Raw genomic sequence first — 26,648 nt, 5'->3', positions numbered from 1 at the left:
AGAGTTTCCTATTTATTGTGCTATTTCAAGATTAGGCTGAAAAAAATCAGAAAAAATAATATTGCAAAGTGGTAAATTGCTCTGCCTTACTCTCACCTTGTCAGGCACACAAGTCACCCAAAAGTGGCACTGTCTAGGAAGCTATGCCTGGGTGTCTCAGTCAACTCAGACTTTATAAGAAAATATCATAAACAGAGTGGCTTATCAGCAACAGAAATGTAGTTCACCTCCTGGAGGCTGGAAATCTGAGATCAGGGTGTCAGCACAGGCCGGTCCTGGTGAGGACCCTCATCCAGGTTGTAGATAATGACTTACCATCTATCCTCAATGGCAGAGAGCAGAGCCGAGGATTATAAACTCTCTATTATGACTCTAATCCCATTCATGAGGGCTCTATACTTATGACCTTATCTAATACTAATTACCTCCCAAAGGCCCCACCTTTGGGGAAGGGAGGGAGGTTTTCAACATATGAATTTTGCAGAGAAACACAAAATTTCAGTGCACACCCCTGGGTTTATTCTAAGAGCTCATGGATACAAGAAATAGGGACAACCAATGACCAGCATAAGGACTGACATTTTTCATTTAAAGAGAAAGGGAGTTTTAAAAATAGTTTCTGGCCCAGTTTGTGTCGCTTGGTGGTTGAGTATCGACCTATGAACCAGGAGGTCACAGTTCAATTACTGGTCAGGACACATGCCCGGGTTTCAGGCTCGATCAACATTGGGGGCATAGTAGACAGCTGATCAATAATTCTCTTCCATCATTGATGTCTCTATCTCTCTCTCTCCCTCTCCCTTCCTCTCTAAGATCAATAAAAATATTTTAAAAACTAGTTTCTGTAAATTTTATTTTGCATTTTTATATTTCAGGTTCCAGATTGGTAGCAGAGGCTTGAAATTCATATAAAATCATTATCAACATTAAATAAAAGTTTATTGTAGGCAAAGGCATATGATATTTGAGATCAAATTTCTTTCTTTGAGGAGTTCATTTACCTGGTACTAAAATTAGGTAAGTTTTCTTTAAGTGTTTAGGGGAAAGAACATTCACTAAGAGCTAAGCTGTCAAAAACTATGAACATTTTCTAAATATGCCTCTCACACAGATGTATGTGAGCTGTTCTTATGAAAGTATTTAAGGCAACCACCACCGGGGCCCTAAAACAATTGGCCTGAAATGCTGCCCTCAAGACCAGCCTCTGAGCCACCAGCAGCTGAGCCACAAGCGCCCGTATTACCTGTTTTGAGAATTCATTCATGACCACATTCTAACCCAGGCTCTGTGCTATCTGATAATGTATGCAGAGTGTTTTGTAAACTTAAATCAACATCTGAATGTAAGGTATTATAACTACAGAAATGATATTAACAACTAATGTTTATTTCATGTTTACTATGTTCCAAACATTCTAATAAAAACTTGACAACTAATAATTATTATCTTTGTTTTTAAAATTAGGAAACTGAAGTCAAGAGGTTGAGTAAATTGCAGGGTCACAAATGTAGTGAGAGTCAGCAGCCCATATTCTTAACCACACATTCTCACAAGCCTATCTCACACTCAGATCTCATGCATACCATCTATAACCGTCCTTAATCAACCACTCGCCACTGAATATTTGTACATTAGTTATATATTGTTGCTTAATGAATTATCTCAAAATTTGCCAGCTTAAAACAACTATCATGTATTATTACAGTTTCTGAGGATGAGGGATTTGAGAGCAGCTAAGCTGGGGGTGTGGCTCATGGTCGCTCAAGTTGCTCTCAAGCATCTTCTGAAGTTTGGGTACAAGGATCTGCTCCAAGATGGTGCACTCACATGGCTATTGGCTTGAATTTGTTGCCACATATTGCTCTTCCTGAGACTATTTGAGAGATGGTTGGCTTCCCCCTAGGGCAGTGGTTCTCAACTTTGGCTGCACATTAGAATCACCTGGGAATCTTTTTAAAATCCTGATTTCTGGGCCTCATCCTCCGGAAATTCTGTTTCTTTGTTATGGGGTGGGACCACAACATTAGTAACAAAGAAACAGAATTTCTGGAGGATGAGACCCAGAAATCAGGATTTTAAAAAGATTCCCAGGTGATTCTAATGTGCAGCCAAGGTTGAGAACCACTGGCCTAGAGCAAGTACATAATCCAAATGAGAGTGGAAGGCAGAAACCATGTGTTTAATATAACCTCAAATTAGAGGTCACACACCATTATTTCTGCCCATGTTTAGAAGTGAGTTACTAAATCCAACTCAAACTCAAAAGGAAAAGAATTAGACTCCACCCTTCAAAGGGAATGTCAAAGAGTTTGCATCTATCTCATTGTAAGATTTTAAATAATTTTGGCTCTGTGTCATCTTTTCTTCCTACTACCTTGACTCCATGGCAGTGTGCCTATAAATGCTGAGCCAATCAGGGCTGGACACTCTCTCAACCTGTCCCAAGTCACCATCCATACCTATTGGGAGGGCTTCCATAACAGAACAAAACAAAACAGACAGAATTAGTAATTTACCTAAGCCCTGCCCTGCAGACATGTGATCCCCTGGCTATCCTGTTTGTATACTGCAACCAAATTGACAAATTAGCGAATTTGTTTCTGACTCTGCCAACAGTTCTCCCTGGATCACAGGATCCTCCTTCTACCTGCTCTGCCCAGAGTCCCCCACTCAGTTATGCCTGGTGGTCAGCTTACCTTTCCAGCTTTTCATCCTCTGAGCCATCTCCTCAGAGCTCAATATAAACGCTGGCTTATGTCCAATCAGTTACCATTAGTGACAGCTGAGAGTGAGGTTCTCGGTATGAGCTAAAGTGTCAGCCTCAGCACTGTTAATATTTGGTGCTGGATAATTCTTTGTCGTGAAGCCATCGCATGCACTGTAGGATGTTCAGCAGACCCTGGCCTCTACCCCTGAGATGCCAGTAGCACTCCCCATGTGATAAACAAAACTGTCTCTGGACATTGCCAAACATTCCCTGGGCGGCAACATTGCCCTTGATTGAGAACAACTGATTCTAGCTAAAATTGGCTGAGCAAAATATGTGAGCCTTTTCAAATAAAACATAGGCAGTGATCTCCCATTGCTTCATCTACAAGAAGTTATCAGTGGTTTTAGGAGTTAAATAAGAAATAGTTCAATACAACTCAATTATCTAATGTAGGTGGTTGTCTCTTCAGAGCTGCCATTTCTACCAGCTGATTTCTGGGAGAGAGGAGGCTAGGGTGTGTTTTCTCAAAGTTGTAAATACCTAAGAAATCTGGAACAAGATGAAGGGTAAAGAAAATGAGTGGAAGTAGAATGAAAGTAAGGACAGTAGAAAAAGCAAAGCTTGTGCTCTCCATGTTAAAATTATTTTAGGATATCTATTAGATGTTAATCTATTTTTTAAGAAAAACTTTACTGAATGGTAAGCATATATAGTCACTTTGTTAAACATTTTGCTCAAAATTAACTCACCTAATTTTTTTAACAACTTCATGCAGTAGAAGCTATTATCTTCCTTTTGACACATGAGCGAGTTAGAGATATATTATCTTCCTTAATACTAGTTTTTGTTTGTTTTATTATTTTTTTAATGTTTAAGCCTCGCCCAATGAGATGTTTTTAATTGAATTTTAGAGAGAGAAGAAGAGAGAGAGAGAGAGAGAGAGAGAGAGAGAGAGAGAAACATTGACTGGATGCCTCTCATGTGTCCCTACTGGAAACTGAACCCACAATCCTTTGGTATACAAGACTCCCACCAACTAAGCCACTCAATCAGGGCTGTTTGTTTATTTTGTTGTTATTGTTTTTTAAATTTATTTTTATTGATTTCAGAGAGGAAGGGAGAGGGACAGAGAGATAGAAACATCAATGATGAGGGGGAATTGATTGCCGGCCTCCTGCATGCCCCCTACTGGGGACAGAGAGATAGAAACATCAATGATGAGGGGAATTGATTGCGGGCCTCCTGCATGCCCCCTACTGGGGCATGGGCCCTGACCAGGAATTGAACCATGATCTCCTGGTTCATAGGTTGATGCTCAACCACTGAGCCAGATAGGCTGGGATGTTTGTTTGTTTTAAATGCTTTCAAAGATTTCTCTTCTACTCCACATTCCCTCAAGGCTTTGTTTTTGTTCTCTACACTGATTCACACTAAGCATTAAAAACCTTTAAAAAAAAATGATGAAAGTTCAGATACACCTAGCTCTTCATTATCTGGAGAGAAACAATGGAACCTAGAATCAGTAAGAAAATAAAAGTTGTGAAAAGGAAAGAGGCCTTATTTTCAAGGGGGTTGGGAGGGACTGGGGCTGAGGAAAGCTGGCATGAGATCAAGATTGGAGGGTGCTGTAAGGGAGATGGGGTAAGAAGTATTTCTGCAAGAAAGAGGACAGTTACACAGATGGTGCCTGACTTAGGATGGTTAGACTTAATGATTTTTCAACTTGATGATGGTTTGAAACCCATACATATTCAGTAGAAGCCGTACTTCGAATTTGCATTTTTGATCTTTTTCCAGGCTAGCAAAATCCATATGATTCTCTTTCATTCTCTCTCTCTCTCCCCTTCCCCTCCTTCCTTCTTCCCTCACTCTGCCTCCCTCTCTCTGCCCCTTTCTCCTCTCTCCATGGGAGGTACAACTCTACCCAGCACCATAATATCCAGAGTAAGCAAACAATACTCTACAGTGTGCTATGTTGCCAGCAGTTTTTGGATATTGTGTTTTGTATTTTTACATTCCCATTGTGGCTACAAAACACACATCTGTGTCTCCTGCTTCTAGTGAGAAGAGAAAGGCAGTTACTCTTAAGATTAAACTCAAGATAATTGCCCAACTATAGGCTAATGTAAGGGCTCTGAGCATGTTTAAGGTAACTTAGACTAAGCAATGGTGTCTGGTAGGTTAAGTGCATTTCGACTTACCAAATTTTCAACTTATGATGGATTTAAGGTCGAACTGTATGTGTATTTAAAACACAACTTGGATTTCAGTAGAAACTTAACATAAGGTCTTGAATGGAAATAGGAACTTATCTAAGGAAACCGTTGTCAGCATTAGAAAGCATATAAGAAAATGTAATCCACTGGATGGCTCCCTGAACAATTGCTGACTCCCTGAAAAACTGCTGAACAATTTTCTGTCTAACCTTGCCCTGTGTATCACCCTCCTCACCTCCCTTCCCAAAGTCTTCAAAAGCTCTTTACTCCTTTTTTAGCCTGGGAATAAAAGTCTTCTATAATCTGACTCCATCCTACCTTCTCAGCCCAATCTTTGCTCAAGATGGACAAAATTGAGCTACTTCCATTTTCCCTAAAATTCCTTTTTCACATCCAAATTTACAGTTTCCTCTGCTTAAAACACCCCCTTTCCAATATCCCCTCTATTAAGATTTTACCATCATTCAAGGCCTAAGTTAAATGTCCCTTCCTCTGTGACTCAGTCTCCAATTCCCATTGGAAGTACCCTCTCACTCTGATATCTACAGTCCCCAGTTTGTACCTCTTTAAGGAATTTTGGAGTTCCTGTTATAATGAGAGGTGTATCTTTCTATCCAGCTGCTAAACAGTGAACCTCCTTAAGGGGAACAAGTTGTATTCATCTTTGTCTACAAACCTGTGCTTAATAAATATTTGCTGAGTTAAATGAAATTTTAGTGTTTGATTCCTGGCTGGGTAGTTCAGTTGGTTGGAGTGTCATCCTGTACACAGAAAAGTTGCAGGTTCGATTCCTGGTCCGGGCACATACCAAGGTTATGGGTTCAATTCCCTGTCAGGGTGCATATGGGAGGCAAGTGACCAATGCTTCTCTTTCACATTGATCTCTCTCTCTCTCTCTCTCTATCTCCCCCCCTTCCTCTCTCTCTAGAGTCAATAGACATATCCTTGGGTGAGGATTAAAAACATTTCAGTGTTTGACATTTTCATTTATAAAGATTAAGCAAAATTTAAATCAACATAAAAATTTTCATAGACAGATACATGCTGCCAAATGGCTTAGTAACCTTGATATTTGTAGAACATTTTCCATTTCTGAAGTGCTTTATAAATCATCTCTAGTTAACCCTTCAGTGGCCTTGGCCTTGCTGTATCAGGTAATAGGGTAATGAGTCCGTTCTCCCTGGGATAACAATGGGGAGACTTTCCATGAAGGGGTGAAGTCAGATGCTTCCCAGCTCACAGGGAAGAAAGAAGCCAGCAGGTTCCGGATGAGATAGCCTGCCAGTCAGCACAGAGCAGCTGAGCTGATGAAACAAACAGTGGAAAGCAGACTCTCTTTTTTGTTTCTCTTTTTTCTTTGTTGCTCTAGATGACACTATATTCCTACGGCTAAGTGGTCATTTTTGTAAATTCCAGAAAACAGCTCAAGTTCTTTCTCTTCTATTAATTTGTTTTTATATGAATTCTATGTCCCAAATCTACAAATATAAATGGGTGTATCTTGGCTGAGTTAGAAAGAGAGGAAAAAATAAACTTTGTTAGATTCATTGAAGAGCACAATATAACTCACCTTTAGGCTAAACCATAAGTAAACATCTAGATTTTTGAAACAAACATTTCAGAAAACCAGTTGTTCCTTTTAACACAAGGAATTACCATGCTTGTTCTGTCTATAATAACCATTAATTCACACATGCACAAAAATAGATTCCCCATGATTTATTCAGGAGTGCATCTACTAACTACATTAGGACCCATGCATACATAGATTTTTAGAAAGAGTTTGCCTACCTGAACAGAATCCTTCATGGGCTCACAGTGTGTTGCAGGGATCACGTGACGGCACAATCTACAGCCACAACAAGTCCTGGTCCTCAAGATCCTGCACACCTGAGCCTCTGGTCACACTGAGGCCCAGCGCGGCCTCCTATAACAGAGAGCTTCAAGGCCAAGCTCTGCATGAGCCTTCTCCAGGCTTTTCCCGGGCAGAATTACTCACTCACTCCTCTGGGATATCATGAAACTATACCTAATATAATTTATTTCAACCGATTATTGGAACACCTAATATGTAAGCCCCGTACTTCCATTAAATATTTATAATGCTCTACCATGTAATAGAGTTAAATATCTACAATAGCATATCTAAGAGACTGTAGGCATCTTGACCACAGAGTTGATGTTATTATCAAAACATACCTTAAAGAGCTTCCAGCATTTATTACTTAAATTGGATAATACTTAAACACATTTTCCCTTGGAAGCAATATTATACCCAGTAGATATAGTCCCAGGTGAGAACATAAAAGCGTATTACATTGACCAAGGGAGGGAATCAACTTCTGTCTTCAAAATTGCTTTTGATTTTTAAATTCATTTTTTTAAAAAAAATATGAAGTATAATTTGGTGATATATACATCATTCTCATAAAATAAATTCCAGATAAGTTTGTATGATTATATCTACACTCATGTATAGTGGTAGTAAAAATTAGACACAACTTACATATCCAACAATAAAACTTATTAAATGGAACCATAAATTTTGTTCACACACTAGAAAACTAAGTAGCCATTAAAATTGTGTCATAAAAATTACAATAATGTGAAAAAATATCAGAAGTGAAAAATGTGAAGACTTCATAAATTATGATTAATAACTCACTTGATTCTGATTTTGAGCCCCAGATTGTTCTCTCCAACGCCATTTCCCACTAAAAGGAAACAGGCCTCCTCGGCTTCTCCAGGTCTGGGGCAGGAAATGTATTAGAATGATACCTGGAGCATTTGATCCCAGAAAACAAAACAAATTAAAACAAAACCGAGTTATCAAAGACCACTAGAATCATGTCAAAAGATTTCAGGACTCAACCTGAACAGGCTCCCACTGGAAAAACCTGAACATCAAAAGAATACTAACTCTGAAATAAATTAAAATGTATAAAATATGTTTAAGTCAGTAATACATAATGATAGTTATTTTTTAAATCACATAGATCATATTTGGAGTATACTTAAGAAGCCAAACATAATTTTGAAAACTGTTAAAGAGAAAAAAACCTAGCATTTTTCTGCTTTCTCTGAATGTGTTATACCTCAGGAAATAGTGAAGGAAAGTTCCTTTTTATATAACTATTCCAGCTACTAGGTGAATGTTCATGTCACTATTTTACAGCAATCATGACACAAACATAATCAGATTTTATGTTTCTCCTGGTAGAAGTACATACCACCACCTATGAATTAACTTTGCCAAAATAAATAAACCTAACTCTGACAAAGGATCTAGATCTAACTACCAATTTATAGAAAATAAATAACAGAAGAGCATGGAAAATGATAACAGGAATATAATCAGCAATTTTATAGGGCAAATACCCAATTTATTAACAACAAAAAATAAGCAAGAAAAAAGAAAAGGGCTGGGACACCTATGGATGAAATGAGACCTTGTTTTTATATCAATTCAAACAAACTATAAAAATAAAATTAATATTTATAGAACTAAGGGCCCAGTGCAGAAATTTGTGCACCTTGAAAGGAACTGTGGGCCGTGAGGCTGTGGTGGCCACAGGAGTGGGTCTCGGCCCATCCTCTGTGCCCCCACCCGGGCCCTCCCGCCATGGCCCTGGTCCTCTGTCTGCTGGCAGCCCCACTCCTGCTGCTGCAGCTCCCACACACTGATGGCGCCAGCCCCTGCTTGCACCCACTGATGGCACAGAGCAATTGGGGCCGGTGCCAGCAGCGGGTGTGAGTGGGGCCAGCGCTGTCAATGGGTGTGAGTAGCAGCTGCTGCCCTGATCACCCCTCAGGAACAGGGGAAGTGAAGAAGCACTGAGGGGCGATCAGGGTCAGGAGCTGCCACTCGCACCTGCTGACAGCGCCTACTGATCAGGGCTGGTGCTGGGCGCCCGCAGTAGGTGCAAGTGCTGGGCAGGACCATAGTACATGGGAGCAAAGAATTTTCAATAACCACCAGAGGCTCTCCTCAATCACAGTGACCAACGCCCCACCTTGATCTGGCACACCTAATCATCTACCCCACCATCCCACCACAGCCGATGCCCACCATGTTCCACACACACTGTCTAGTGGTCAGTGCATGTCATAGCAACTGGTTGTTTGGTCATTCCGCCATTCGGTCTATTAGCCTTTTATTATATAGGATGATAGGGAAAATAAGACCACTCGATAATTGATATTAAATAATTATTGTTTATCTGGCGAAGAGTGTGATAATAATATGATGACTATATTTTCAATGGGAAGTCCTTGCCTTTCAGATACATTCTGAAATACATACAGAATGTCTGAGATTTACCTCAAAGTAATCCCACCTGTAGAGAGGAAATGAAGAGAGCAAACATTGTGATAATGGGCTACAGTTACCTGGGAGTTTATTATAATATTCTCTACATATGTGATTGTTTGATATTTTTCATGGTAAAGAGTTTTTAAAAACAGGAGTAAATATTTTCAATGAAAATAATGATGGCAAAATAACCAACAGAAAAGAATGGGTATTTGGCCTATTGGAATGATCTCTTCATAAGTTATATAAATGTCTAATTACTATGTTCTACTCCTACCTGCATGTCAACTATAATTGAAAAATAAAAATAAAAATGAGCTTAAAAAAAAAGAGTTCTTAAGAATACTGAAATATGGATTCTCAATTGACTGCCATTCTGCCATCTACACAGACAAAACTTCCCTATCTTTAGATGATACAAAATATGATCCATTCAAATGAATTAGTCTCTTTAACAGCTTGCTTGCAGCATTTAATTTTATTTTAAAAAAAACTGCTGATGCAAAACACTGCTCTGACTTTCATTTTATAATTACCCAGGAGCACTTCATAGCCCAAGCAAGTCTGACTTCATAGGAATACGCTACCCCAGGAATTAATTACTATCCAATTTATTACTGCTTCATATCATCTAAGCTGCTGAAGAAACTGGTTACCTGGAAAATTATGTATTTTTGGAATACTTGTCAAATTTAATTTAGGTTGGGTTGTAAGGCAGAATTAACAAGCATTTCCCTGTTTCTTGTGCCTAAAGAGCCACAGGACAGTGGGATTGTAATATGTTGGAGTAATCCTACTCACCACAGCTGTGCAGTCAAGGCTACCAAATTTAACTTCTCAAAGGACAGAGCTGCAGAACTCTCTACTGATTTTAGCATCTGTCAACAGCTAATGCCCTGTAGCTTACCTAGTTTTCTCATATCACAGCGATTGATTTGAGATTTGGACTGGTGCTTGATGTGTTGCATCAAGGGTAAGCACATTCTAAAAGCAAGACCCAGATTAACGCAAAATCAAAGTCTCTTCCATTTGCTATCTTCACCAATTTTCTAGGAATAAATGTGGCTGTTCTGACACCAGGGAAGTGATTTCAGGAGGTTCAAAGGGTGCCTTTATATTTTATGTGAAAATATAAACATTGATCTTCAAATACTATTTTCTGATTTCCCATTCATTTGCTCCTTTTACATTTTGCCCTCCCTATCTATGGTTCCCAGGCTTAGCAAATAAAAATATAAGACACCAGTTAAATTTGAACTTTGATAAGCAATGAGTAATTTTTTAGTGTAAGCATGCCCCATGAATATTTAAGTATGTTTCATGAAATATTTGGGATACAATTATATATTCTGTATTTTATCCGGCAACCTTAGCCCTCCCCATCACCAGCATTAGTCATAAAATTTCTGAAACTTACAAAGGAGTTGGGTTTTTTTTAACATCATTTCAGTTCATTCTATTCCTTTGAATGGAAAACTGTGATCTTCTGGTGCAATATCTCAAGGGGATCATTACTAAGAGATAGCCAACTACAAACATTCTTCCAAAATCAATCTCAAGAACGAATTTTTCACCTGAGAAGTGAAACCATCAGACAGAGAAGCTTATTTATTTGGATAAAGAGTTCAATTTGTTATTTGGAAACTTGGCATCCTGTATAAGCTATAACTAACTTTCCTCTGTAACCTAGGACACAGTCTTGCCCGAAGAAATCAATCTTTACTAGAGAATTGCTTCTTGAACGTGGAGAGTATGCAAATCACATGGGGAATCTTGTTAAATGCAGATTCTGGTTCAATAGGGATAAACTCTACTTTTCTAACAAAACCCCAAGTGATTTTAGTGTCCCCAATCCAGACACCATTGTTTGAGAGGCAAGGGGCTAGAGAATCTACGTAAGAGATTCTGTGCAAGGTCTGATACCAAGAGCAGCTGCTGAATGTCAAGGACTCAAGTCTCAGAAGGACCTTGAGAATCAGGGTAAGCGAATTATGCTTAAAGCTGGGAATATTGCCAACAGTTGATTAAGTAGTGATTGAGAATGCACTGAGGCCATCTCTAATTGTATATAACCCTTCCCTGAGATAAGTAATAGCAACCTGGGTCAGACCACTGATATTTATGGCACATGCTTTGAAAGATTTAGAAATGTTTAGAAATATCTGGATCAGGGGCTCTTCACTTGAGGTCCATAGTATCTACGTGGTCCAGGAATCGATTTGAAGGAAGATCAGGAACCTCCTGACATTTTACACGAAATTGGGTGATAATAACGCAGGACTGACAAAATATTTAACAACCAGTATGGCTCAGGCACCAACCAATAGGAATGTATGCGTGAACAGTTCACACAGTTGCCAGCCAGTAGGCCATCCTGGTGTGTCCCAGATGAATATCAACTCCTTCACCATGTTTTTCTCTAACATATAGGGTAGCCCCTAAAAATGTATACACACACTTGAATAATTATAAAGGCAGTGTTTATTAAAATACATTTCATTTTCAAAATCGAGTTATCAGTTGTTAAAATGTGTATGTATTTTGAGGGGGCACTCTACTGTTGTGGAGGGTTTGAAGGTCAAAGAGAGGGGACACTCAGGTCCCGGGCACTTATCCAGTGCATTGGCATGCCTCAACTGGGTGTGTATCACAGGGCCTTTTTCTCAATTTTTCTCTCACTCCTATCTTTTCTGTCCCTCTCTTCTCTTCCCCATTCTCACAACCTATCCCTGAGTCTTGATAGATATCTACCAGGACTTCACTGGTTCAAGACCCAGACCAAAAAAGCCATTGATAGAACCTTGATCCTAGTCACCCTGTCAATCACAGAGGAAGCCAGAGTCTTCAAGTTTAGGAGACGAGAATCTGTAAGACAAGCCAACTTTTTTCTTGCTAACACTGACATTCTTCTCAATGCATAATTGTTGGATTACTTTATAAACAATGTTTTCATCTCAATTTCCATCATACAAAGGCTCCTCTAGAAATGGGATAAAAAGAAGGAAGGAAGGTAGACCCCATTCTGCCACACCTATCAAAAAGGGAATGTACTAGATATACCCTGAAGTATTCCATGTAATCAAAAAAAAAAAAAAAACAATCTGGCCCTTGGAAATATGGGAATTTGAGCATAAAGTGTTTGTGTGTGTGTGCGCGCACACATGTTGGCTCTATATTTAAGATGATTTAAAATGTAACCTTACTCTATTTCTTTTTTTAATATATTTTATTGATTTTTTACAGAGAGGAAGGGAGAGGGATAGACAGTTAGAAACATCGATGAGAAAGAAACATCAATCAGCTGCCTACTGGGGATGTGCCTGCAACCAAGGTGCATGCCCTTGACCAGAATCAAACCTGGGACCCTTGAGTCCACAGGCCAATGCTCTATCTACTGAGCCAAACCAGTCAGGGCATTCTGACTACTTCTTGCCATCTTCTCCACAACCACCTTAATCTGAGCCACTTATCACCTCCAGACCAAAAGCCTTTTCTTTTCTTTTCTTTTTTTAATTTTGTTTTATTGCTTAAAGTATTACAAAGAATATTACATATGTCTCCTCCCCCCCACCGTGACATTCCTCCAGCCTCCCCTACCCCGATAATCTTTTCTTAGTGTCCCTGCTTTCATTGCTCTAGCCACCCTCACCCCATGATCAATTCTTCCTAAGAGAAACCATCAATTCTTCGTGGTTCTTCATAATACAAATTTGATCATTTAAAAAATGCATGAAGATTGGACTTCTACTTCTGGGAATTTGGAGTAAACAAACTTTTCCCTATTCTGCCTCTAAGTGTAACTAAAATCCATGTATATTATGTATAACACAAACACAAGAAGATTAGAAAGGTAGAGAGAAGAAGGCAACTGGTTAGGAACCCTGACTTGAGAAATGACTTGGTAGTAATTTCCCGGAATTTTCTTTTACCATGTATGTTTCAGATTTGATGCTGAAGCTAGTAATCCAGAAATGCCAATAGGTACAAACAAACAAAAAAAGCTCCAACAAGAGCCTGCTCTCTCTAGTCGAAAGGTGCAGTCTAGGAAGGCAGAATACTTTTAGAAAATAACTGCTTTATTCCAAACAAACCACAGAGAAAAAATTGTGGTCCTACCTCCATCTATCCAGCAAGAACTAAGTGAGAGCCTAGCCTTCTACTCTTGCAAAGCTGTCACAAGGCATCTCAACACTCCTACTGGGGTTTTGTCAGTGAAGGCCAAATAGAAAGCCAGGATTCTGATGCCCACCATCTGATAACACCCCACCCCTTACAGTGTCGGTGGCCATCACGTAGCAGCTTGGACTTCACTCCCACCGGCAGAATTGCGGTGTCCCCTCCCTCCGTGCTGTAGTGCTATCAGAGCAGTCCTAGTGGAGAGTCAGGACTTTCCATGTCGCCCAATATAGCGCAGTCAACCTCAACATGATGCCATTGGGAGCCTCATGGGAAGCTGGAACTCTCACCTTTGCCCAACAGTAATAAGGAGCTTTCACTAATTACCAGCAGAGGCTGGGTGGGATACCTTAATTCCATTTAGTGTAATTCCATTTAGTGACCACCCCACACCCTGTTTCCCTGACCGACTAGTTTCAGAAAAAAAAGTCAGCTAAAACAAGAGTGATTTATAACTTAAAATGAACATATCCAGGTCTTAATTAAAAAATCATTTATAACAACCAGGAAGATCTCAAACTGAATGAAAAAAAAGACATTAGATGCCAATGTCTAGATGACAGACATATTAGAAGTATCTGGAAAAAATGTAAACAGCTATGATAAAAACACTTGAGCAAGCAATTATGAACACACTTGAAACAAATAAAAAATAGAAAGTCTTAGAAAAAAAGACATAAAGAAAAAACAAATTAAAATATTTTAGAACTGAAAAATAATCAAAATTAAAATGTCAGAGCATGAGTTCAACAATAGAAAGGAAGAGACAGAGGAAAGAATTAATGAATTGGAACATAGAGCAATACAATTTACCCAGAACACGAGAGAAGACAGACTCCAGGGAGGGGACCCTCAGGGAGCTGTGAGATTATAATGAAAAAATCTAACATTCTTGTCACTGGAGTCTTAGAAGGAGCAGAGAAAAAGGATGGGACTGAAAAAGTATTTGAAGAAATAATAGCTGAAAACCTTTTAAAACTGGCAAAGGACATAAACCTACACATCTAAGAAACTGAGAAAACCCTAAATAGGATACTCTAAAGAAATCAACACCAAAATTAAACTTTGAAACTAAAGACAGAAAAAATCTTGAAAGCAGAAAAATGACACCGTACATATAGGTGGGGAGAAACATTCAAATTAATAACAGAAGATTTCTCATCAGATACCATGAGAACTAGAAGGAACTAGCACAGTACTTTTTAAGTTCTAAAAGAAAAGAAGTTTTAACCCAGATTTCTATACCCTGTGAAAACCAGTTAGAAGTAGACTCATAAGTTCTACCCTGGCCTAAACAAACTTACTGAATTAAGAGATAAATATTTCTGTTAACACAGTTCCTGACACATAATAGGGCATATATTTAAATCTGATGCCAAATTAGCTCTCCTAGGCCATCAAAAACCTTTTATCATTTTATCTTTAAAATCATTTTAAGGGGATTGTCAAGGGCAGGAGAAAAAGGAGACATATGTAATACTCTTTGTAATACTTTAAGCAATAAAAAATAAAATAAAATCATTTTAATAAGATCTGTGGATTTATTAATATATTGGTAACATATGCATGCCTGGCTGGTGGTAGAGTGAGATGGTACAGGTTAAAATCTTGTACAGATATTTTAAATATAAAAATGTGTTATATTTAAGAAGTATTATTGCTCAATATTAAATAGCATGCTTGGCTCTATTAGCAAAGAACACAGTCAAGTTTCAGTGTATATTACAGGTTCATGCCCTTGATTCTGCAACATTTTAATGACCAAAAGTTAGAGCCAAAATAACTTGGGTATAAGCCATTAAGCTAAGATGATCAAAAGAGAGAAATGACAACATATACAATCTAAGTGTTCTCCAGATTTTATTCAACCTTTAAGAAGTCCTCTAATTGCAGAACTATTACAACTCCAACCTACATACCTATGCTTTTGAGTTATAGACAGGGTTTCTCTTGTGGAAAATTAAATGGGTGATGTTAAGTGGGCAATTATTCACCTAGCTCATTTTTTTCTCCCTGGGCACTAAGATAGACTACATTTCCCAAACTCCCATACTCTTAGGTATGCCACATGACTGGGTTCTAGCCAATGGAATGTGAAAGAGAGATGTGTGGCATTTTTAGGCCTGGACCATAAAAGCTTTTTTACTTGATCATCCAGGTTCTTGTCTTCTCTTCTGGTTTGATGTATATAAGCTTAGCAGCTATACATTAAAGATAGCAGAGCTGCCCTAGCCTACTATCAGTGGATAGAGTGTTAGCCTGTGGACTACAGAGTCCTGGGTTTGATTCCGGTCAAGGGCATGTACCTTGGTTTCAGACTTGATCCCCAACCCTGTTCTTGGCACCTGTGGGAGTCAACTAATCCATGTGTCTCTCCCCTCCCTTCCATTCTCTCTAAACACACATTTTACAACACGGTCTCCAGCTCCTGGGCTAGGGCAGACTGCAGGGCAATGCCCCTTCAGCTCCTACAGAGAGCTCTCCGCTTTCAACACTGCAAATGAGGCAATTAGACTGACTGGGTCCTTAATGAGGGAGAATTTACACCTATCCAGAGCCCTCAGAAAGAAGAGCAGAAATGGAAAGCGGGTGACCTGGGTTCCCATATACTCACTGAGGGCTGGAGGCCAATCTGCAGACATTTGTGGCTGCAGTCCACGCACTGTAGGAAGAGTCTTCCCAAGTCATCCAAGTTAAGGAAAAAGCTAACTCCTGTGGCTCAGGTCAGGTCTTCTTCCTAAGGCAAGGTTTTGTTATCATCTGTGCCCAGGTCTTATGATTGCTGCAATTTTCTTGTCCTTTTCTTTTCAGAAACCACCTTGTCCACCTCTTTTCTGTGAAAAGAAAAACACAAAACAAACAAAAAAAACATACCTGTCTGCTACAGGGTAACCTAGTCAACTTTTAAATTAAAACTCTACGAATTTTCAATGGTCTGCCTCTGACTATTCTGCAGGCAGCCTGACTCCCTGCTGATAGGTGTGATTCAGGAACTTTATCTTAAGAAATAAGGGTCTGGAACAAAAAGAAGCAAGGGATACAGAGAAAACACAGTGAACCATGAAAAGAAGTTAGGATGAAAAAAGGAGAAAGATGTAGGCTTACTGATGCCACCTACGGAGACACAAGGAAGAGAAACCAGCACTGAAATGACATGACTGTTTTTAGTTGTTTGTTCATAGATGACAAATGTCAGGTAATGTCGTATTTTCAGCAACACTTTTGAGTAAAGAGGTGATGTGTGCTTTTTTAGAGAGTAGTTGATACATAATAGGTGCTTGATAAATTATAAATAAAGGAATATCAGGAAGAAAGCAGGGCAATTTTATAACAAACAAAAAAGAGAAGATGGCAACTGCTCATATTGCTCCAAGATAGTTTTTAAACTCTTGGAAGAATGATGCCAATAATATCTTTTTATATAAAGAAATCTCATTAAGCCAAGTTTGATATGGGCAAATTTATTTTAGTACTGTTTGGTTCATAAATCAGAGGTTGGACTGTCATAGCAGTGGATTCAAAATTCATAATTAAAGCAGGTCTGGCTAGTTACCGTGTAGACTGAATAATCTCCCTTTCCTCATGGAGCTAAAATAAAATCCTCTTGGTCTAGTTTCTCTAATTTTTCTTTGGTGCTTTGACTGGAACCTATTATTGTTTCCTCTGTTCTTCTGCCTCATAGTTTTGTGTGTTTTCTTAACCTGGCTTCAACCCCTTGGGATATAAACCAATTTCAATCTAAAAGAAAAAGAAGGAATTCAACTTTGCCCAGTCAAGAGGCAGAGGAAACCTACTTTTATTGCAAGAGCACAACATCCCAGTTCATAGTCTATATGCCACAGCAGATGCACTAGTATTAGAATTAGGATTGCAGAGTCAGGCCTAGGCAAAAGCAAAGGAAATGGCTTCTGACATCTTCACCCATCATTAGCCCCAGATACTAGTGCTAAATCTAACGATAATTAAATAGCTGGGTGGCCCTGGATTAGTTAGCTCTCCAGGCCTCAATTCCTTATCTGTTACATGAGGAGGTTTGCTAGGTTTAAAGTTCCCTCCAGTAACTCAACCCAATGTGGACCTTCAAAATCTTTGCCTGAAACAAATATTGTTTGAGGCATTTACATATGAAACATTTCATGTACTTGCTCAAATACCCACAACCAAATATGGGGGTCACTAGAAAATAAGTCATTAAATAAAAATTTATGAAAAACCAGGTAAAAGAAGACACAAAATATGCATTTTCTCTGCACTGATGGTCTAAATTGATGGTATTGGAAAGGTGATGTTAAATACTTTTATATCAATGTAATGTTGATATGTTACATATATTAAGTCATGTAGCACTCTGCTTCCTCCCTTATTGTCCATTCTCCTTTCCTCCCTTATCTAAGTAGTTATTGTGACCAATTATCTATTATGCACTGTGGAGGAGACCAAGAATGATTTAGACAAAGGCTCTCCTTTAAGATGCTTATGGTTGATAAATATATTATTCATTTATATATATAACTATATTTTTCATTTGGCAAATATATTATCAGGTAATATATTTATATTATCTCCAGGTAAAGGTAACATGCTTACAGCAGAAGAAAAGTATTCTTTTGGGTGAGGGTTGTAGAAGAGGGTAAAGGGGGGATGTGATAATGGAAGGAGACTTGACTTGGGGTGGTAAACACACAATACAGTATACAGATGATATACTGTAGAACTGCATACCTGAAACCCATGCAATGTTATTAACCAATGTCACCCCAATAAATTCAATAACAAATAAATTAAAAGAAAGAAAGAATTCTTTCTAGCTGGGTATATAAGGAGAGAAGAGAATCAGAGTAGTTTTCATGGAAGAAATGGCTTTTAGTGAGATACTGAGGGTTGAACTCAATCTATGGGGACAAAGGAGAAACAATATTTGTGATGAAGTAATGAGAACTTAAGTTGACTTAAAAAGATTTCATTTTATAGCCAGTAAGGAGCTACAGATGGTTTTTAAGCAGGGTAAGTGACAAGGTCAGAGCTATGTTTTCAGATCTTAATCTGGCAGCACTGTAGAGGGAAAGAATAGGAAAAGATTAGAGACAAGGAAAGTGGGTAGAAAAGATATTTCTGGATGAGGGGGGAAAGGATCTTTTTTAAATTACATTTATTGGGGTGACATTTGTCAACATGAACATATAGGTTTCAGGTGTGGGTTTTTATATTATAAGAAAGATAGAATATTGCACCGTGTGCCCACCACCCAAAGTCAAATCTTCTCCTCTCACCATATATTAGGACCCCTCTGCTCCCCCTCCCCCCTCTTAAATTCGCCTGATGGCTATAGCAATAGGGATGGGTTAGCAAATAACAGAAGTGACTCTACAACATTTGACAACTGATTAAGTCCCAAGGACAAAGGTGAATAAGAAATGGGGTAATAGAGCCATTATTTGATCCCCCCATGCTGAAAAGGATGATAAGCCCTAAAGAAGAGGGTTATGTTCAGAAGGGAACATGATGAGGTCAGGTCAGGATGCAACACACTTGAGGTATAAACACCATCAATGGGTAGTAAGGGCGGAGCCACTTAGAGCTACATTCTCTCTTCCCATTTCCATTCTCTCTTCCCATCTTCTATTATATTACAAAATGGAAAAATACCAAAATAGAGTGTATACAAAAGTTTTACATATGGCTAATTAATGTTTTTAATAAACATATATAAAATCACAATGACTATTTGTATGACCTTGGAGATAATGTCAAAAAGTCTAAATTTATGGTGGAAGAAGGAGCCCTTAGTCAATTCTACAAGTGGCCAAGAATAAAAGCCCGTCTGTGATAGAGATTGGGGCTATGCGAAGCAAGAAGGAATCAAAACAATAACGGATGTTGTCTAATGCCTTGACAAAGCAATATTAATATATTTAAGTGGTTATATTTTAAGTATTTAAAACAATTTGGAATTGGCTTAAAAAAGAAAGTTGACATTATTATAGTTTTATTATTTTATTTGTTTTTAATTAATTTTGTTAAATTTTATTTATGTGAAATTACTTTTTACTATAATACATATTTACAATGTTGTATATGAAACATTGTCCCTAATAACTGTCTTCTAAAGATGTTTTCATAACATGATAATCCCTCAGATGCCCAATGAAAAAATAAGAGATGCTGTTGCCAAAGGCAGTCAAGAATATTGAAAGTTATATGTCATTCCATTAAAGTTCACAGTGCACATTGGAAAACAAAAGGTCCTGAAAATCCTACCACTTATCAAGTTTACGTTGTGTGAGGCCCATACTAAACCCCTTAAAAGATCTTATTTGATCCTCAAAAACAATCCAATGCCACAGTGACAGGATTATCTCAATTTCATAGAGAGGAAATTGAGGCTTAGAGAAGTCCAGCAAATTGGCTAGGCCTTAAAGTCATTAAATTGATCTGAAATTATTTTTGCCTCTGAACATCAGTTAACTCAATAGTCAAAGATACTTTGGAAAATGCTTCCCACAGTGGACAGATTCTACTCCCAAAGTCAATCACTTCTACTTCTCTCACCTGAGCACCACTCAAATAGGAGGCAATGTTAATTGTGTGTGTGTGTGTGTGTGTGTGTGTGCATGGGGGGGTGGTGGAAGGCCAGCATTAGGCAGGTCATAATACAGGAAGGCACTAACAACTCAAACCTCTAAATCTTTAAAAGGTGATACAAATGTCAACTTGAATTTTCCTTTCTCTAGTAACACATTTTAGGTTTAGACTATTTCTGACTAATTGTGTAGACTCACCATTTTGGATGCACCCCAGTCTAGCAGTTACAATGAAAGATACAGCAAATGGGCCCACATTTACATCTTTCTAGCAAACTGCACACATAAAAAGAATTGTCCCTGCAAAATGATGAGACCCTATGTTCAAAGAAGAAAATGAATAAATTTTTTCTTTATAGCCAAAGTATAGAAAGTTGAAGCATACTATCTAAATCCACACTTTAATTTGCAGCTGAGTAATTAGATAACAATAAAATGTGTCCTGTGTCACACTTCTAAAGCCCAGTTGAAGCTATTAGCTAGCAAATGGCTCTGTAATTATTGCAGAGGAAAGGGTGTGTGTGTGTGTGTGTGTGTATGTGTGTGTGTGCGTGCATGTGCTAATTACACAATAGGAAATAAGCCCCTGATCAAAAAAGAAAATGCTAACGACTCAGAAAAGCATATCAGACCCTTATGATGAAAAGAGATATAAGGAAAAATCTTTGCTCAAAATGGTCAAAATCAGAGAGCAGATGCTTGGCAAACGGTAAAATCTGGAAATAGAAAAAGTATTGTGATATTCAGCTTCTGATCTATCTTCCTTTTTGTTCAGAATATATAAAAATAATACTTCATCTTATATTATGGAAGAGTAGCTTCTTGAAGCTTTAATAAAAGTATTAAAACTTGGGTGTCAAACATCTCATTAAATGGGGGAACTTTTACTTTTAGATAATACAATAGTTTTTAAAATTGAAGCCTGATATTTTTATTAAGGAATTGTGGTCTTATATTTTAAATACAAAGGAATAAATGTGTCCTGCATCATAAAAATGAATTTTATATTTTTCTGGAAGTATATTTGCACTGTAATTATATGGAATTAAATGTACTTACTGTTTGCATAATTGTGAATTTTAGAAAAAAATGGAGTCAAATGGTAGGCTGGCATTTTAAAAAATGTATTATATACAAATTACAGGTTGAATAACATGTATTTTTGCATTTACTGAGCTATGATCTTTTGTATTTGGGTCAGGATATGTATTTGTGGGTTGTTAAAAAAAGTATCATTGTCAGTTCTCTCTATATAATAAATACCGAGTACATTTATACCAAAGCTTCATTTATATTTCACATTTCTTGGTTTCCTAAAATTTCCCAATCTATTCACTTTAGATTATGCTTGATACCTTGACTAAATCAACATTTGACTCTATTTTTTTGGAATTCAAGGGGTTTTCAATATTGACAATTCCATTCTTAGATCATTAATTGTCTTGGTTTTTCTTTTTATTCTCTGACTTTAAGACTTGTTTAATTCTCTCTCTCTCCTCTACTCCATCTTCCACTCTTATCTCATGTGGCCCCACATGTTGATGAGAATACATGATTATTAGCCTCTTGTTATTACCCTAATTGGCCATTTTATCTATAGCCATTGATTTATGCAGGGTGGTTTATTGTGTTTATCCAGCAAAACTATGGTAGTCTTGGTCCCTGAATAGACTCCTGAAAACACGTGACTTAGAGACAGAGAAGCTTAAGGTATTGAAGTTCAGGAGACTAATGTTGGAAGTAAACTCAAGAAAGTCCTATTCATATATATTTATATCAACTAAAAAGCTAAAAGAAAGTCTTTACACAAATTAACAACAGTTCTGTACAACTGATATTCAATTTACCACCTAATATTGGATCTGATTTGAGAGATGAAAGGGGGGGGAACATCAGTTTATTGTTCCACTTATTTATGGAATCATTGGGTGATTTTTGTATATGTCCTGATCAAAGATCAAACCCACAACCTTGGCATATCAGGATGACGCTCTAACCAACTAGGTTTCCAGGCCAGGGATGGATATTAATCTATTCTTTTAATAAGATGCTAATTTAAAAAGTTACTTTGGGCAGCTACTATAGTATAGATGTACACACAAACCCACACATTTCAGAATCTGTTGGGAGTTTTTAAATTGGTATGCACATGGGGCTTTTATTTTATAATTGAGATAAATGGGATAAAACTCAGGTATATATGCATTATTTATCTCTGCAGCAACATTCTACAATGTCCCCTCAACTGCTAGAAAGTTAATGTATTTAGTGTTAGACTTGATGAGTGGGCATTGGCAAATACCTGAAGTAGAGAAGGTAAAGAAAATACAGTTTACATCTCCCAATGGAGGATATGAAAAAAAATGCTCCATAGGGAGGATCTTAGAAGGATCTTAGAAGACCCTGCCCCTTCCAGCTGTTGATGGAAAAAAAAGACCATGGCAGAGTTTTCTAGGAGTGCTATTTAGTTTAGATGACATCATCATCCTCATCAGAACCTTGGAAGAGCCTGAAAATCCTCTCCTCAAGGCACTGGATTTCCTCAAATTCATCCCGTGACAAATGTTCATTCTGTTAGGCCTGAAGCAAGGATCTACAGAGCATTGGAAAGTTACAAGACATAAGCTTCAACTCTGAAAAGACAAAGCCCAATCTATCAACTATAGATAATTAAAGGCAATCCTGGGTCCATAGTTTCACAGGAGAGCATTGATAAGAAAGAGGAAACCTCAAAGCAGGACCCAAAATCAAGGATATGTTCAGTTTAAGGTTCTGTAACAGTAGCCACTGACCCAGCCAAACAATATTTTATATAGTTTTATGCTAGTTCTGAAAGCTGAGAGACTATACCATATCAAGACATTGAAATCAAGAAGAAACTTCTCAGAGGTTTCTAATTAAATGCCAGGCATAAACAGGATAGATTAAGGCCCAGCTCTCATGAAGTTCACAATTTAGTGGGCAAAGACAAAAAAAAAAAATCAAGTAAACCTCTAGTAAGTTTGATAACTGCTTAAAGGAAATAAATTAGTATAGTGATATATAAAACTGCTGGTTGAGGGGGTGCTACTTCCTATCGGGTGGCCAGGGAAGGTCCTTTAAATCCAACATGATGCAAAGGACCTAATTGAGTGAAGAACTGGAGACAGAGAGCATTCTGGGCAAAAGGGAGAGCAAGTACACAGCCTGGGAGAGGATAACATGTTTAAGAAAATGAAAGAAGCACACGTGGCCATAGCATGGTAAGGAATAAGGTGACTGAGATCGGGAGGAGCCAAACCTCCGAGGGCCTCTAATTGAATAGTAACTATTAAGTCTCTGGCTCTAAGCCAAATTTGAGATCCCTGCCATCAGTTTTAGACAAGGAGTGTGTGGAAGAAACCCCCCTGGCAAGAACCCAGCTAAGGGGAGTGATCCAAGGGAAAGTCGAGGACTGCAGGCAGAAAGAATCAACACTTTTCTCAAAGGCAGCAAATGCCTTGTTTCTAGCTTGTTGTAGACCAGGATTGATGATGGGGATTTGGAGGCAAGAGCAATGGTTTCCCCCAAGAGTACTATTGAATGGTATTGAGAGTTAATATACAGCTGTGGGCATCTGAGCGACCAAAAAAATCCTTATGGCTTATATTTTCCACCTTTTTTCTTTTTCATTTTGGATCTAAGATAGGTGGAAATTCAAATTTAAGATCAAATGCATTCTAAGATATTTTTTCTGGTCCTACATTCCAATTTGCAATTTCTTTTCGATAAGATGCCTCAGTTGTGAAATCGCTTCTCCTGTGCCCCAACATATCACCCAAGATGCCAAGATGCAGAGTGACTTGCACAGTGACCAGAAAGAGAAAGGATTTTAGGCTAAAACTCTGGTCTAAAGGAATAAGGATGTTGCCAAGCCTGAAAATAGCTGAACAGATCCGAATGAACTCAGAAACTAGAAAAGGCTATTTAAAAGCAAAAGAAAAGTGGTTAAAGGCTAAAAAGGACTTGTGGAAATTCTGCTGCCTGCACTGATCTTTATTTGTTTACCAACATCTTCAGAGGTGGAGAGGGCTTGTCCCAATGGTCCAATACTCAGTACCTCTGAGCAATGTACATATTGTGACTGATTGGGGTTACTTTTTAGATTTTTGGGATATTTAAGAGTTCTTTCTCAAGGGTCTTCTCCAAACCACGTAGATGTGTAGTGTAGCTAGTCTCCATGATAATGTCCTAGCAGTGTTGCTAAATCTCAACTCATTTCTAGGACCTTCAGTTTCCTTCATCTTGTCAAGACTTTGTTAGAGGAATATTTTCTCTTCTCTGCCATTTGCTTCGCTTCCATTGTCTATTCACAAATTTTCATTTCCCTTTTTCAATTTATCCCTGAAGAGTGATAAACAATGGCCAATACTGTTAAGGAAAGGGCATAATTTAGTGAAGCTGCACACACTGGAATTTTATACATGGAAAGTCACTGCTGTGGGGAAGGTGATTTAGCTCCTTATCCTATAAAATAAAAGAGAAACATGCAAATTAACCATCCCTCTGCTATGCTCAAGCCACGCCCACCAGCCAATGAGGCATGAGTATGCAAATTAACCCAACAAAGATGGCGGGTAACTTGCATACACAGAGCAGAGTGGGAGAGCTGGCAGTTTGGGGGATCATGGCTCCCTTGGTCACTTCCTCAGTTGCTCCTTTGGGGGGACATGGCTCCCTAGGTCAGGATCCTAAAACTTCCAGGAAACCTCCACCAATGAAGCAAAGAAAAAAAAATGCCTCTATTATTCTGTGAGCAACAAACCAAACTGGGTTGGGGGTCTCAGACAATTCACTTGTATGATAGCAAAGACAGACAGAAACTCCCAGATTGGAGAGGGCTCCCCTGAGGGCTCCCAGATTGGAAAGGGTGCAGGTTGGGCTGAGGGACACCCCTCTCCACCCACCCCTGCCCCCAGTGCACAAATCTTCATGCACCGGGCCCCTAATAAATTATAAAGTTAAATTTCCTATAACAGACATTTTTCCTCATTAATTCCACATTTAAGAATTCCTCAATTTTGTATAGTCTTCTCATCTCATATAATCTGCTCTCATCAATATACCAGAGGTTTTTGAATAACTTATTGATACTCTTTTTAATCGATATTGTTTAAAGCAGCGGTTCTCAACCCATGGGTCACGACCCCTTTGGCAGTCGAATAACCCTTTCACAGGGGTCACCTAAGACCATCCTGCATATCAGATATTTACATTATGATTCATAACAGTAGCAGCATTACAGTTATGAAGTATCAACGAAAATAATTTTATGGTTGGGTTACAACATGAGGAACTGTATTTAAAGGGCCAGAAGGTTGAGAACCACTGGTTTAAAGTATTGCATAGGTCCTCCTTTTTTCCCCACTAACCTTTTCCAGCCTGCTCCAGTCCCTCTCCCCTGATACTTGATGCCTTTCATAGTGCAAACATCCAGTTCTGTGGGACCTATTTGCTTGTACAAAATGCAACTCAGTTCTTCACAACTTTTTTACTATTTTTCCCACCTCTTTTTCTCATCAAAACTTTTAACAGATCTACTTAAGATCCCTGCCTGCCTGCCCAGCTAGTTGACATTTCTGGGCGATCAGCCTCATGGATTTAGCAGATAATGCAGGCTTAGTAGATTTGTAGAGCCTGAATTTCACTGCTTATCTGTCTCTAGAAGGAAGGAGAAAGGAATTTAAATACCAAAATTTGGATCTTATTTTAAAACGTATTTAAATGAATTATTGGAATATTGTTTGGAAGTACAAATATAATTAGGAAGAGCTTGGTAACCTTTGAATTACTTGTTTGAAAATTACCCCTAAGATTTAATCCTTTACTCATCAATGAAGTAAATCTAACAGATTATAAATGTGAAGAGCAAAGATGTGATTTTGAACTATTCTAAACTATTTTTAGAACAGTTTGACAGCTGAAGTTTGGGCCAACCAACCTTACAAACCAACCATGTTTGGGAACAACAGATAAGTGTTTTCCTTTCCTTATATATTTCTGTAGTGACTTTTTACATGTGAAGTTTATTTCCATAGCACGAACCATCTGTATAATGTAAGACTAGACCATCAATTTCATTTTACTAAGTCACTGGACAGGAACATGCAACTCTGATTAATTTAGTTTCTTTTTTGCTCCAAGCTGAACACTTCAAAACAAAGTAGTTTAAATGAACAAGTGAAATATTCCTCATGTATTATCATACAAGCAGGAAATTTAATAAAATAAACCATATTCCTTTTTAAGAGATGTCAGGTAAGTGGATATTTTGCAGGTACTGAGTAGTTTTTTATTCATGATAACTTGAGAACATCTACTGAGAATAAATCTTGTTTGCAAAATAAGTTAACCCCTGTTATGTGAAGAGGAGTTTTAGAATGTAGAATTAAAATAGTAATAGTAGCACCCAGCTGGTGTTACTCAGTGGTTAAGCATCAACCTATGAACCAGGAGGTCACAGTTAAATTCCCAGGCAGGGCACATGCCTGGGTTGCAGGCTTGATCCCTGGTGCAGGGCATGTAGGAGACAGCTGAATGATGATTCTCTTTCATCATGGATGTTTCTATCTCTCTCTCCCTTTCCCTTCCTCCCTGAAATCAATATCAATATATTTTTTAAAAATAGTAATAGT

Source organism: Myotis davidii, unplaced genomic scaffold (assembly GCF_000327345.1).
Source record: "Myotis davidii unplaced genomic scaffold, ASM32734v1 scaffold803, whole genome shotgun sequence".
Taxonomy (NCBI): Eukaryota; Metazoa; Chordata; class Mammalia; order Chiroptera; family Vespertilionidae; genus Myotis; species Myotis davidii.
This window is presented reverse-complemented; position numbering follows the sequence as displayed.